This window comes from Rhea americana, unplaced genomic scaffold (assembly GCF_003343005.1).
Source record: "Rhea americana isolate MKP2758 unplaced genomic scaffold, rheAme1 scaffold_43, whole genome shotgun sequence".
Classification (NCBI taxonomy): domain Eukaryota; kingdom Metazoa; phylum Chordata; class Aves; order Rheiformes; family Rheidae; genus Rhea; species Rhea americana.
The window spans coordinates 1067804-1082676 of NW_028186568.1; the positions used below are offsets into that span (position 1 = coordinate 1067804).

At 43.8% G+C, this 14873-nt stretch overlaps 1 long non-coding RNA gene across 1 annotated transcript in view; it reads left to right on the forward strand.

The window, feature by feature from the left end:
• The window catches only part of LOC146589858 (uncharacterized), a 78861-nt gene extending 76252 nt beyond the window's left edge, over positions 1-2609 (forward strand). Inside the window, exon 3 of the long non-coding RNA XR_014897096.1 lies at positions 1937-2609. This is a non-coding gene — a long non-coding RNA (uncharacterized LOC146589858). The remainder of the gene's footprint in view (positions 1-1936) is intronic.
• The last annotated feature ends 12264 nt before the right edge of the window (positions 2610-14873 follow it).

A 14873-nucleotide genomic window follows, 5' to 3' on the forward strand; every position in this document is an offset into this window, starting at 1 on the left:
CCATAGAGGAGAGGTGAGAAGCAGCAGCAGAGCTGCAGTGGGCCGCYTGGCCCCAGGGCAGCTCGCACAAGGTCTCACAACCTCTTCTCCCTAATGGCTCTGGAGGGAGGCAGCCAGCATTGAAATTACTCTTTGGCCTCCAGTACAGAGCAGCTCTGATGCCTAAGATGAGCACTTTGTGTGGGCAGCCTGACTACAGCCCTTAGTCACTTTGACATGCTTTGCTTTTCATACCTCATGCCTATTTCTGTACCTGTAGTAGATGGCATTTTTCCTCCAATATAAGCTGCTTTGAGATTCACAAAGGAAAAGTGTTACAGAATTACACYTGACTCTCACAGTGCTCTCAAGCTGTGCTTTTTAACAGGGAGTGCCTCTTGTGCAAATCCAGCGTAGTTTTAACTTGCTCGGTTCATACTTTGTAGACAAGGAAACAAGTTTATCCTAACTCTTCAGTCCAGCAGCAGACAGTTAGCAACACCTCGTTCCTCTCTTCCAAARGAGAGGTAAGACCATTTTGGTCTGACATTTGGCCTGAGAGATTGTTTGCAGAAGCAGTGCGGTGTGCCTTGGTATGTGCCTCGCAGGCTAGGACACCTGCAGCTCAGCACTCCTGCGGCGCTGCCCTGGGCCATGCACAATGTGATGGGGACGCCACACTCCCGCACCCTGCTGCAGTGGCAGCTGCGCCCTGCATGGTGGCTCGGCCTAGAGGTTGTGTCTCAGGATGAGTTGCAAGCATGAGAGTGGGTATGCTCCACCATACTCCTTCCAGTATTTRGCAAATGGCTTTGCCCTGCAGCGTGCAATGTAGATGTGGGGAAGGACACCAGCTGTGGCCGGAGGTGGATGATCGAAACTTACCCTCACCCTGACGGGGCTGCCAGCGAGGCTAACATAAAGCAGAGGGAGGAGGCCCGGAGCAGCGCGGGCTGGTTCTGYGTCACCCAGAGCTCCTCGTCCTTGCTCCTTCCTGACCCTCCCAAAGCAACCTTGCATTTGGGGGATGTCTTGAGGTGTCTGCATTGAGACAACTTTGTAGCATAGCTGTGCAAGCCTTTCAAGGGTGCTATGTGCTGTGTCAAATAGTGCCTTATACTGTTGTTTTCTGTAAAGCAACCCTGTGTCATCGTCAGGTGTTACACTCAAGTACCCATAAAAAGCCACATCTGTGCATCACATCAGTAGTCACAAGTAGGTAATACCCAAGAGTCCACCAGCTGGAAAGCCCCATCTATGTGCACAGTATTGCTTAGTATTATACTGTAGCTCATAGATCTTTATCAGGCAATCCACTGAATCTGTATTTTCTAATACTAAAAGTCTTTATGCTCTTGCCAGTCTGGTAGTTCCATCTTTCCTGTCTCAAGTGAGTCAACAGCCATCTGTGCATGCTGCAAATCAAACAACTTGTGGTTTAAGAGKTTTTTTTTTGTCATTTATAATGAATCCCTCTGCGTCACTCTATGTGGTACCTAGTGATGTCCAAGATTAAATCAAGAAAAAGAGTATGATCTGAAGCCACCCAGAGCAGTCTGGTATCACCTTTCTATCTCAGTTGCACTTCAGCCAGCCGATCAAAACAATGCAGTTTTCTCTGTGCTTGGTGCCAAACATTATTCTCGCTGAAGCAGAGGGAAGTTTTGTTTTTCCCTAAATAGGAATAATTTGGCCTCTGGTGGTGCTCCACTGGAAAGGATCCAGCGCTTTTCTGATCTTGTCAGAATGGTTGAGATGGTCATAAATTGGAAGGGCTGCTCCAGAAATATTTTCCCTGGGTCTGATTCTCCATCCTACCATGCTGGTATAATGAGAAGAAAAACTGGGCCCACCTCTCGTTTAATTTTACAGCTTTCTGATAACCACTCTCTTTCTAGGCAAGACTTGTGATTAATCTTTCTCACGGCCTGTCTTTGTTTGTTTGTTTTTTTCACAGGGCTATTCAGTATTTTTCCCCTCCTCTCCCCTTCCACATGGGGAAGAAGAAAATGAAGAAACAAAATTTTCAGAGAAGAAAGACTTGGAAAGAGTTACTGTTTTCTGGGAGTCTGCTACAGCTGTTAATTTGTGGAAAACCTCAGTGGAAAGTAAGCAATATGGCAGCATCACTTTACACAAGAATTCAGAAAYGGCCTTATTCCAAACCATGGCTGATTTAGGTCTTGGCTTGGACAGCCAAAGCTTCATGTAGTGTCATGCTTTTTTATAGATAATGTTGATGCAGCTGTGGAAGGCTCTGATGTTCATTTTTTCAATGTGGAATTGTCGTCATTCAATCAAGCTTAAGTGTTGTGGTGCTGTGATGTTGTTTGTCTTTGCTTGTTAGATGTTGGCGGGTGAGTTTGAGATGGGCTGAGATGTTGTTTGGAAAAGAAGAAAAGGCACCCTCCCTTCCTCCTTGCCTTCTTTAGAGTGATGCATACGGACCAAAACTCCCATCCAAGCAGTCAGGAACTCTGAGAAAATTTGGAGCTGGCCTTAAACTCTGTGGGCTGGGACTGCTCTGCYTCTCCAAAGCACGCACACTCTTCTGTTCCTGCAAACTTTGTTCCTCTCCAGCATTTGTCATGCATACTTGATGGCATATCAAGATTTTTAAATACTGTACTGAGTGCTGTAACCTCTTTTTCTTGGATGGACATTTTGTTTGCAGAGAATGCAGCATGGTGCTCAGTTGTTTGAGCAGAAATGAACATTGAGCAAAATTTTAACTATGTGACATCCATTAGATCAGAGATTAGCTTTCCAGTAGAAATGTCCAATTATTTAAACCTCTGCAGTAGAGGAAAGAGCTTTTGACAACCTGTTTTGCTGAAAAAAACTGCTGCAATTCATTTGGGATAGATTAGATGACCTACTAGAGATTAGAAAAGGGGGAAAGGGTTTCAATTTAGTGTTAGTCTGGCAGTTATCTTGGGGAACATCAGTGAGTGCTAGCACAAGAAAACTCCTTCAGGTATTTCTGTGATTGCGATTAACATTTATGTTGCAATGTGTACCTGTGGCCTTCTGTCAATCAGGAAGCCGTGGTGCAGAGTGTTGTGTAAATACTGAGTCGCACTTGGTTTTTGGGATGAGAAACCCAAGCTCCTAATTCCTAGGGCATGCGTTGATGCATGCTGGACTTGCTGCTTCTTCTAGGCTTTTTTTGTGATTTGTAAGTCCCATTTTTTCCAGTGCTATCATGTCAGTCACATAATGACTGATTTGTTCACCTCCTTATCTCTGGGCCATACAACTTTCTTTGATTGCATTTCCTTCGCCAACTTGGCTRCGTATCTTGCTTCTTTTCCCAAGGGTGGATTAGGGCAGAATCTTTGAATCCTTGGAGTTTCCTTTAGCATCTGGAAAGAAGAGAAAAAATGGAGATGGGCCAGAAGAAGGTAGACAGAGAAAGATGAAAGAATTTGGAGGTGGGAAGAATTCGCTTTTGGAATGAAGCTTCCTCCTACTTGGCCTAAGGCAGAGCAATTTACACTTTTCTGCAACACACAGAATGGCCCAGCCCATGTTCTTAGGAGAAAAAAATTCAGAGGTGCCTGAGAGCCCCCACTATTTATATTTTTATAAGCTACTTAGTCTCCTTTGAATCTCAAGCGATACCCCCATTACCTGAGCTGGCTTGAAGTGAGATAGTGTCTTGTGGCAAGACCTGAGCTAGCTTCAGAAAGTTCAGCTGCTATAAGAAGTTTACCCACAGCAGTGCATATGTCAGAGTACCTGCTTGCCACAGTACGTTAGCCTCTGCCAAGTGCTGTTTAAAGCTGTCTCGGTAGTTGCTCATCAACACTCAGCAGTGTCTGTGCAGCAGCCTGTGATGCAGACACACCACAGGCTGCACTAAGGACCTTTGCTGAAATCCAGGTCTCTCCACAGTCACCCACTGCGGCTTGAGAACACGAATGCCAGATGTCACTGCAGAGCATGGGGTTTAGGAGCTRAAGTCACTTAGGCGCTTTTGAAAACCTTATATGGCTTAAACCCACATTCCCTGTTAGCACTGTTAAATGCTTTCCTGTTTTTCTCTTTCCCCTTGAACTCACACTGCAGTCCTAACCAGCTATCGTGTTTTGTTTTTAATGACAGAGTGAAGGTGCCAAAATATTTCAGTAGCTCCCCTAGGAACATCTGCAACTTCTTTAGCTAATATTTTCACAGCTGGCCGTAACTTTTTTTTTTTATTTTTTGAATGTTAATAGTACAAAATCTGGGATCCTGAAGGAGAACAATGGCTTATTTCCCTTGTATTGGAATTTGAAAGTTACAAAAAAGCTACACCAGCTCCTTTGAATAAATGCCTAGGAACAGAGCCATGGAGGAGATTGTCATTTGAAAGACAATGTTGCTCAAGTCAAGAGGGACTGTGTTAGTTTTTCACTTTATTTTCTTATATAGAGGGTKGTTGACAGAGGAAAAGCTTGATCTGGATCCAGGCAGAGCTTAGATCAACCTTCAGATTAAGGATAAAGTTTGTGTCTGTAGCCACTGGGAGCAAAACACGTACACAACTGCAATGATAGAGCTGATGGTGATGAGATTCACGCTACCAGTGTTGCAGAACACTGCTTCCAGCACATTTTTTATCATCTTTGATGAAGTCAAAAGGATAAAATGTCATAGATCTAATCTACTACCAAATTCTTGGAATAAGAATTAAGTTCAGGAATTTGAACTTCAACCCAGAAAAAATTCAGAGAACCTTTAATTACAGTTCTGATTTATAACCTGCTAGCTATGTTCCATTGGTCAAAAAGTGAAAATAAACTGAAGGTATTTAGCCAATCAACTGATTGACTGATATGAGCCAACTGATCATTCGTTCACATTCTTTGTACTACATCTCTCCCTTCCCTATACTTAGTGAAGTATCCACAAAAAAGGGAAATAACTGTATGATGGAAATATCTGATTTTAGTTAACTCACAGCAAATCTACTAAAATCATGGCTAAATAAGTTTTAGATTGAATTCTTTACACAATYATTTGTTCCTATAGTGACATAATCTTCAAATTATACTAGTATGGAGTCCTTACGTCATCTCATACTCAGAACCGTCATACCAGATACCATGTCTCTGAGTAGCACCCACCCACCCATAACAGCAGCACCTTGTGACTAGTAGCCTCTCTGAACAGAGGCTGTACCCTGCTTTTCTGAGGGCAAAATGAGGTGTGGGAGGCAGATCTGCAGCCATGATTTGAACAAATGAGATAGTGAGCAACACTTACTAGCAGCACTTGTGGGCTGAGGAACAAAGAAACACCTCAAACTGTACCTTCTCTCAGGATGCCTCATCTCATCAGTGGTGTCTTCTGCTGAAGACAGGGCAGGTTGTGAAGTGACTTTTTGGATGAGTCCTTAACTTTCTATATTTTGGAGGAGAAGTGGGCAGGCTGGACAGATCTGTGACGTGAAGGGTATAGGTAATGGGGGATGGTGTTACATGCTGCTTCCTGAAAGCGGAAGTCACTGTTTCCCAAAGACATTGCTTCCCAAATGCAATCTCTGCAAATGGCCCCATGCCAGCATATTTGAGGACTGATTAGATCTGAATGTGAGATTTCCCACAATTCGAGGGAAATGCTGAGGTGGAGCAGGTTTTGGGGGTTCCTGTTCAGGCTCATTCCCAACATATGCAGGTATATCAAGTGGGCTATTTCTATGCTCTTCTGATGGCAAATACCCAATATGCCTTGCTTGCACTGGGTCCATGAYGACTTAACTCCTTCTCATGCAGTGGAGTTTCTCTCGATATACCTGTAAGTGAGACGAGAATATGACTTGTCACCTTTTCCATGTTCTTAAGCCAATTTCAGTACAGTATAAGGGACCTGCTCCAACAAACTCAGTGGGAACTTTGCCATTAATTACAACTCAAGGAGGCACATTGCTGAGTGTGATAAAATTCAACAGAAATCCCGAGATTACTTCCATCGCTGCAGTTAATATTTTGTCCATGACTTCTGTATGAAACCAGATACAACTAAAACATGCAATTCAATAAGCCTACATGCCTTGACCTAAGTGCTAAGGTATTGTATGAGCYGACTGCCAGATATCACAGCCCCTGCCGTTAGAGACAGGTAATTAGGTCACCACTTGTGAACTGTTGACGCATAAATTATGGCCTGATAACACAGATGCCCTCAAGCAAGTCAGGGCAATTCGCCTATCATGATGAATCTGAAGAGCATGGCACTTTAAATATTCATTTAGAATAAAATGACTGCGGTCCTCTATTTTGATGCTGCCTGAAGGCACATGGATGTCTTGCTAGAGATGCCCTAAAAAGCTGAGTGAGCTGATCTGCCTGTGTGGCATCGTGCAGAGACACTAGTGTGGGTCCTGTGGGAACATCTGTGCTGTGTCTACTTTGGGAGTATACACACACACAGAGTAGTATGATGTGCTTTAGCACTTTAATATCACAGCAGGACATATTGGTATCCGTCCCTGTGGCAACAAGCCCTCTGAGGTGATGCAGATTCGTTACAGAAGAGCATGGCTAAAGACCGGGCCTTGTGGTGTGGGCTTTCCAGGTGTGTGAGAGTGTCTGTGGGACAGAGGGGGATCCTAAAAAAGCCTTTCTTCAAATTTCATGAGTGGAAAATGCAGGACTTGGTCAACTCACCTCCCTCTCTCCTTGCTTTATTTGTGCATTTTGCATTTTTTCCTTATACTCCATCTCAAGATATTTTCCCATCGGCTCATGCTGTTATGTCACTCTCCAGTGGGTGAACTCAGTACAACCAGGAAACACTGAATTAAAATCAGATGCAGATGTGGTAACTGCATTAATATTCTCTTTGGATTCAGATGTTGTTGGAGAGCTCGGACTGTTACTTTGACTTTGTTCCTCAGTAGAGCATGCTTACATCAAAGTGTCAATCTTATCTGCATTTCAATTTAGTATGCCTGCCCCTATGGAACAGATTGTTCAATGCACTTATATCCTTTCCAATCGTCCTCCAAGGGAATGACTCAGTCTGTAATGTAACACATCTGGTTGTGACTACAGAGGACACTGGAACCTAATAAGGACTTGGATCTGGCATTCAGTTATGTCATGTCTGAGTATTGCTTGTTTATGTATTTTTGAAAATCCAGATGAAAGAATATTAAAAAGAAGAGTAAAAAAGGTTTTTCTCCATAAATTAGTAGTGACCTCAAAGCTCTCATGGTGGAGAAACTGCTCTGTGATGCAATGCCAGTAAAATAGAAGCAACTGTAACTTTACAGAAAAAAAGCAGTGATATTTCTGATTAATTACTATGTTTTTTGAGGTTTCAGTAAAAATGGCTGCTGATTATTTCTGAAAGTTATGATGACTGTCTTAGTGCATAACCCCTTCTTAACATCAATTTGGCAAACAGAAAAGGAAATATAKCATACGATATTCCAGTGGTAGGGCCAAGTTCTGTCATCTCTCTGCTTGCAAAGCCTCTGTTGACTGCCTTGGGATTTCTCCTTGCAGAATGATGGCAGGACATGATCCAGACCCAATATAAATGTAACATGTGCACCAATGTATCTTTAGATGGAAAAAACGTGTGTGGAATTTCCCTGTGCTGTCATGTGCATACTTTATAGGGCATCTACATCCACAGTTATTGAAAAGAAGCACAGACGTCTGTGGTTAGACATCAACGACTGTTGTGGGAGGGAAAAGAGGGAAACTGGAAGACTTAGAATTTGTGCTTGATTGTTTTACTTAGAAATAGAAGGCGAGAGAAATGAAAACATTTTTGAGTAGAACTGTAAGGAGGGGAAATTGGCACTGCTGGCAAAACTGATGAAATATAATGTCCTTGCCAGATGAGTATAAACTATGGGTTTCCTGATAGAAAATGATGAGGCCAGTAGGTGGGAGAGTCTGAGGAAAATGTACGCATGTGGAAACCGATTTCTATTTTGGTGATGACTGAAAATAACCATGAAGCCTGGAGCCTGTAAACCTGGGAATCCTGAAATTAATAATTGTAAGAGTTAACTTTTGGAGAGTGACAGCCCCAAGAGGACCATGCGCTTTTTAGATCTTGCTTATCCTTGCCTGTTTTAAGCCCACAGACTCACTGCTGGCCATGCAAYGTCTTGTGAAGTAATGTTTATCTGATAGCAGGTTTCGTTTAAAAGCGATCGGGGAGGTTGCAGGAAGTGCTGGTGGCAACAGGAGGTTTRGTTATTGGCTCTGCTCTGTATATAYTTTGTATTGTGCCCCTCTCTGCTCTGTCTGATGCTTTCCTGTGTTATGTGCCACCACTCTCCATCCTGTGCTGTTTGTCTGTAGTCCTCTTTCTGCATGGAAAAATATGTATCATATAGTACCGTGTTTCAGTAGAATTTCTTGCGTAAGTCTACATTATGGAACACACTGAAAATAACAATTATACCCAAGTTTTCCTTTCTTTTCTGTGAAGGAGAATCGCAGAATCATAGATTAACGTAGGCTTGATGAGACCTCTGGAGATCTCTTGTCCAAAAGAGACCTCCAGAGCACGGCTAGCTTCAAAGTGAGATCAGGTTGCTCAGGACCTTGTCCGGTCACATTTTTGGTATCTCCAAGGATGGAGATTTCACAGTCTCCCTGGACTGTTGGCCTGCCTCATCAAGTAGGATGATCCTTTATAACATTTGGTGCTTGATGCTGATCCAGATTTTAGGCCTTTACAATGGAGGATACTATTTATCACCTTTGAGGCAGGCTTCAGYTGCTGGAGTGGAAGAAGATGAAGGAAGGTTTTCTTGGCCTAACAACAAACCTCAGTATCAGCTCTCAGGTACTCAGTCTAAAGAGGTTTCTACAGAGGCAAGCTCCAGGCTGGCTGATGGAGAGAAAGAGGCTTCTGCAGGGTATGCTTCAGAGTGCCTCAGTTAAGCTTTGAAATGTCCTCAAGAAGTGCTRGTCTCTCTTCACTGATAATAGAAAATATCTAGGAAGATTATTTTCCTCTCTGTTTCCTATGTGCATCCTCTGTGCATGAACCTTTATAACATTCAGCCTTAAATTTCCACCCTTTTTTCCTCATCTGRGCAGAAGACTTACAGGCCATCTGTAAAGAGCATGGGGAGAGCGGTGCTGTTAAAGGGCAGCAATTCGATAGCTTAGATTTGCATACAGTGATGATAACGCTAATAATTCACYAGCCCTTCAGTTCCTTGTCTTGTGTACAGAGTGTGACTATCCTTTAATAAACTTTGGAATTGCTGAGATCTAGCGATGTTTGTGATCAGATCAAAACCACTGTTTTTCATTTGCCCAGGAGCRGGAAAGTCACTATATTATAAAGGCTGTGCTTAGTTTTTTGGCAGATATGGTGGGACCTCCTACCTATTCATTTTGGATGAGAAAATAATTTCTGCACGACGGCAAGGCGTGCCACAGAGTGCCTTATTCTGTGTGTGACTCTGTCTTTGGCTCTTTGCTCTGTGTTGTGATTTGACGTCGCGATGAAACATCACAAGGTGCTGTCACTTTCCTGGGAAATGTGGCATGTCAAAGGACGCTGCTGTGTATCGAATCATCCCTAAAAAACTGTGCATGCCCACAAGTTATGGGGTGGCTTGTGAGCCTCTTCCAGACTGCCCAGGCGGCACTGCCCTGCTTGCTATAGCTWTTCACTTCCAGTTCCTACTTTTTGCCTGGCTTCTTAGGAAAGGAAGGCTTGTGGGGTCTTGCTCTGCATGCGAGTTAGAGAAAGTCCCTGACAAGCACCTTTCAGCTGTTGGAGATTTCAGTCAAATTTGTCAGCAGAGCAACTTTATGTTCTTACAACTTTTGTGAAAATAAACAGCACCGTCAAGGGGAAATGGATCTTCACTGGTATTCCTACTGTGGGAAAAGCTGAAGTAGGAGCTTGTATCTCATTACAGCATCTGGACAGGAGACGCAAAGCTCCCGGGGTTTCCCTGGCTATGGCTCCGTTTCCTCAGTCCCCCAGACGTGGGGCCGGGGCAGGTTTCACATCTGAATTAAAGATAGCTGTGCTGTAAATGCTGTACAGGGAGCTCAGTCAACAGCCTGCCTTCTTATAAGGCACCTTTGGATTTCTTCGCTGTCCGCTGTGGCAAAGGCCTGTTCTTGCAGCCTGTGCGTCTCTGCTCTGGCTTCTGGCAAACAAGTATTTTTTTAAAAAATGAAACACAAATGATTACCCAGAGTCAACTATCTCTGGCCTCCTGTCTGCAGAATCTCTTTTATGAAGTAAATGTTTATGCTTTCAGACTCCCTCTAGGCCTGTATAATCATTCAGCACATGGCTGCAGGATAAATCTGTTCTTGCAGTTAGCGAAGGAGTAAATGCGTTCTCCAAAATCCTCAACGAAACCACGAGAATTGGAGGGACACCAAACCAAAACATTCTTTTCATTTAGACTGTTAAAGCTGCTGGGAAACTGGATATTTTGCAGAGAAATGGGCTTTTTTCCCCCTTCACTGCTTTTTTTCCTTGAAGTCTGCAGCAAAGGAATGAGTGAATTATTTCCTGGGGCAGCTGCTGTGTAACATCCAATACTTTATTCTCTGAGCTCATAAAAATAAGCACATTCAAAAGAAGAAAGTGGCAAATTGCTCACTGTTCCAGAGAATCCGGCAGCTCTGGAGACTTCGTGTTTATTTTCTTGGCATGTGCTAGATATGTCCATCTTTTCGTTCAGCTTCTGCGGGCACCACCTGCCCTTTGTTCTTCATCAAAAGTAGATGAAGGAAGGCTGAGACACSGGGCCCCAAGGGAACGCCTGGGGAAGGAGTGGAATAGAAAACAGGAGGAAGAGAGAGAGTCTTATATCGCTTCAAGGGACGCTTTGAAAAATTGCTTTGCCCATCCTGCAGGATCCCAGATGCAGGCTGTTAGCGATGGAAAATCCACTGTTCCTCTCCACTGAAAATGGAGTTTGAGCAGCCACTAGCTAGAGGTCTTTGCTGCAGTACCTGAGACGTCTAGGTTCACCGTGAAGCAGAAATCTCACTCTCATTTTCACAAGCAACGCAAGCTGGTGTGAGGGGAAGGTAGACTCACGCTGGGGAGACTAGTGCTAAAATGCAGAGCAAATGAAACACTAAAAGTTGTGAATTGTGCCTCACCAGCTCCTCAGCATGCCAAATCGAGCATGAAATAAATTAGGGCTTCCTTTTCTTTGAGGCACGGTTCACACAGTTTGCCTACCACAAATTGCATCATAGCATGCCTATCACAACAAGTAGCAGTGGAAAGAGCAAAGCACGGCTTGTGGAGGTGCAGGCAAATTCAGATTTGAGCAGAAACCATGGGGCACAGGGCCAAGGGCAGCGCCGGCGCCCTGCGGGAGGCGAGGGGAAGCAGCCAGCCCTGCGCCGAAATGCTGCCGCGGGCAGACGCAGCAGCCGAGGTGTGGGGTCTGCCTGCTCGGCACTGGGCRTTCGAAGCAGCGGCTGCCGCACGTCCCCTCTCCAGCGCACGCCCGAGAGGCCAGYGGGGCGCAAGGCGGCCCGGGATGGCGGGGCAGAGGCCTGCCACGGCAGAAATAGAGGAGTCCTCTCTTATTTTTCAAGGGGTGCCGGTAGGGGTGCAGCGGTGCAGCGCGACGGGTGTCTCCGGCGCTCACCACCACTCCTCCCTGGTCTCCGGCAGTCGCAGCACCGGCAGAGGCAAATCTGTGCAACTTGTTAAAGCCCGCGTGGCCGTGCTGTTCACTCTCCCCGAGGATGTGGCCTGTTTGCTCTGCCTTTCTAGCTGGTCTCCGAAATAATGGTATTTTAGGGACTTTGGGCATCCGTGAAAGAGAAGCAGCTAYGTGCTGCCTCTAATTGCTCTTCAAAGGAGCCTTTGCAGTTCATACCTTTCCACCCTGCAAAAAATTGGAGAGGGCTCCTCTATTTCACCCATATAATGCATATAATACCTCCCTCCTGTGGTGTATGATTTACAGCCCGCCACTTAATCTTCCTACTCCTCATCTTCCCCACCTGTGAAATGAGACATATCTTTGTCTTTGGAGGAGGYGTAGAGATACTTGGAGGAGTAATGCTTTCTTCATCAGTAAACATTTCTGTTTCTGGCTGATTTATGGGTTTTGGGGTGGTATTTGTCAAATGGTATTTAGTATTTAATATTTTTCCACTTATCTGTGAAGGTTAGGAAGAGTGAGAAGAATATTATTTTCTCCAAAACCAATCCTTCATATGGCCTTCTAGAGTCATCTCTTAGAYTGTGTTAGGAAAATATACAGACAGAAACTTCCTGGCCAGTATATTTACTTCCTTATAACAATATAAAAGTGAAGCTTTTTGAATAAGGAAGCAAATACAGAAATGAAAAAATGATGAAATCAATTAATTAATATCATGTTAATAAGTAATCTCTTCCTCTACAGAATGAAGGTTTAGAAAGAAAAATAAGTGGAAAAAAAAGTTGCCTAGGAGGGAAAGCAATGCTGGAATTAACTGTAACCAGATGAAAAGACCAATCATCTCACTGAACAATGTGCATATATCTTTAGCAATAGTCCGAAGCACTGTCACTTACTGTAATGCTAGCACAATTGCAGGAGACTCTGCTTTGGCAAACTACAGGCTTTTTCAATTATAAAAGGGCARATTATTATATTATGGAAAGAGTATGCAATGAGACATACACATTTCTTAAATTAAGAAAGGCCTTTTTTCTCCTGATGTGGGTGGAACCGAGAAGAGCTCAAAAAGACAAATAAGGAAACTGGAGGTTCCTATGCAAATTCCCGACGAGCCATGTAGAAGAATTCAAAATGACCTGGTGCTTTGCCACATATCTGCCAGTTTTGTGTATGACCTTGGAGAAGCCACCTACTGTTGCAGTCCTTTTATCTCCTCTGTACAAACGGGATAAATTATTCAATGATGTTAGAAAATGTGCTAAAAGCAGGATCCAGAACTGACTATGGCAATGAAAGTACCATATTATTACAAGCAGGTGACCTCCTCAAGGACAGAAGCATTATGGTGATGGTCCTTGTGATGAAGAAGAGGTTAAATAATAAAAAGGAGTCTGCAGGGCAAGAGAGTGAGAGGCAGACCAAAACCTTACCAAGAGCTCTGTCAGGGGAGTTAGTGTAGTGAGCTGTCTACGAAGGCTGGTTTGGGGATTAAGTCTCCTGGCTGAGCATCCTGACCTGAGTGGACTTCCTATCTGCAGGTCCAAGTCTCCTTGTGCTGTTCAAGCATCCTCCACAAGCAGTCCCAGAGAAACCACTACTGCTCCTGGAGTACAGCACTGCTCCAGATGAGCGAGGCTCAGATATAGAAAATTCCAGATTTATGAATCTCATCCTAAATCAATCTTCAAAACAGAGATAATATGCCTGAGACCCCAATGCATTCACCRAAAATAATAGTTTTCAAATGCTTCCATAAAGTGCCACAGCTGGAGTTCAAAAAGACATTTTATGGCTTTGTGTTTTGCTTTATGAGTACAAAGCAGGAATGAATATATGCTATGTATGGATGTGTTCGTAAGAGTGGAGAGATCTGGACCAATAGTCAGCAAGCTGTGTGGAAGTGTGTGAAGCAAACGAAATATGTCCTTAAAATAAAAACAACCCATGACCTTTCCCCAGTGAAGTGTGTGAAAAGTTGGAAGTGGTGGCCAGTAGACTGCAGTTGTCGTAACAGCATCTCGTATGCCATTTCACAGCAGGGTTCACAGCAGGAGTTCACTAGTCCTGATTTTGCCATCCCTTTCCCACAGAGCATTCATGCTTTTCTAGCCAAGTCCTTTAACCACACCTATCATCATGGCTACAAATTGCTTTTTGTGATATGTGAGGGCTCGTGGCCTTCCCCAGCACATCTTCTCTTTGTATATAGTGTATCCTATCTGATATGCACTTTTTTCCCTTGTACTTCACATGATAAGCCTGAGATTTGCAGTTTTAGGGTTACATACAAAGGTTCACGTGGTATTGTGAGTTTTCTGTGTGCACAGCACTGTGCACTGCCAGAGGGTCTGCAGGGTGGAGCTTTAGGAGATGTTGTGTGGTCGTCCAGTAACCRAGACCCGTAACTAAATGAACACTGCAAACCTTCTTTTGCAAGGATAGCTGCATTCAGCTAGTGTGAATAATACAGGTTAGAGATGAGTATTTGACCCACTTGTATGCATTAGGCAAATCATCTCCAACATTTCAGAGCAATGTGAGTAAAATCCATGCAGTCCTTCTGAGGCTAATATACTGGCACACTGTCATTAATAACAAAGTTCCTGCCTGAACTGCCAATCTACCTGAATCTACTTGATTTTCATTCTTGGTAATCACTTTTTCTCTCCTCTTCTCTCAACAGTGGCAGTATTTCATAACGATGAGAACTGTAATAACTGTCAGGCCTCTGTCTCGAAAGGAAATGCTTTCCTCRGTGGGGAAATGCCCTCCAGTTCCACGAAGAGCATGTACACTAAATTGAAAAGCAAAACAAATACTCATCAAAGCTTCCTGCAAAAATTTGGGAACTTGGGTTCTTTTTTTTCTGTTGTTTGTTTCTTTTTAAAGACTGAGGAGGTTTAGTACRGAGAAAATAGCCGGAGCAAGGGGTTTTTGTTGTTTGCTCAATGTGCATGTGGGAGCATGTGAGAAGAGGAAGGAACAGCCGGTCTGGCATCAGCACAGAGCATGAACTTGACTTGATCCATTGGAGGTGGATCTTGTGCTTGTGATCAGAAGAGAACAGGATGGCAATTGCAGCATCTCCAGTGACAAGACTTCTGCTGATGGTACTAGCAATCAGCTATTTTTAAACGACCTTAGCAAGTCCGCTTGTCAGAGGAGAAGCATCTCTTCTGCTATATAAGGGGCTGTGGTCCACTCTTGTGTCTCTTCACTGTTCTCATGAATGCTTATTTAATGTATTTGCATGGATGTTGTCCAA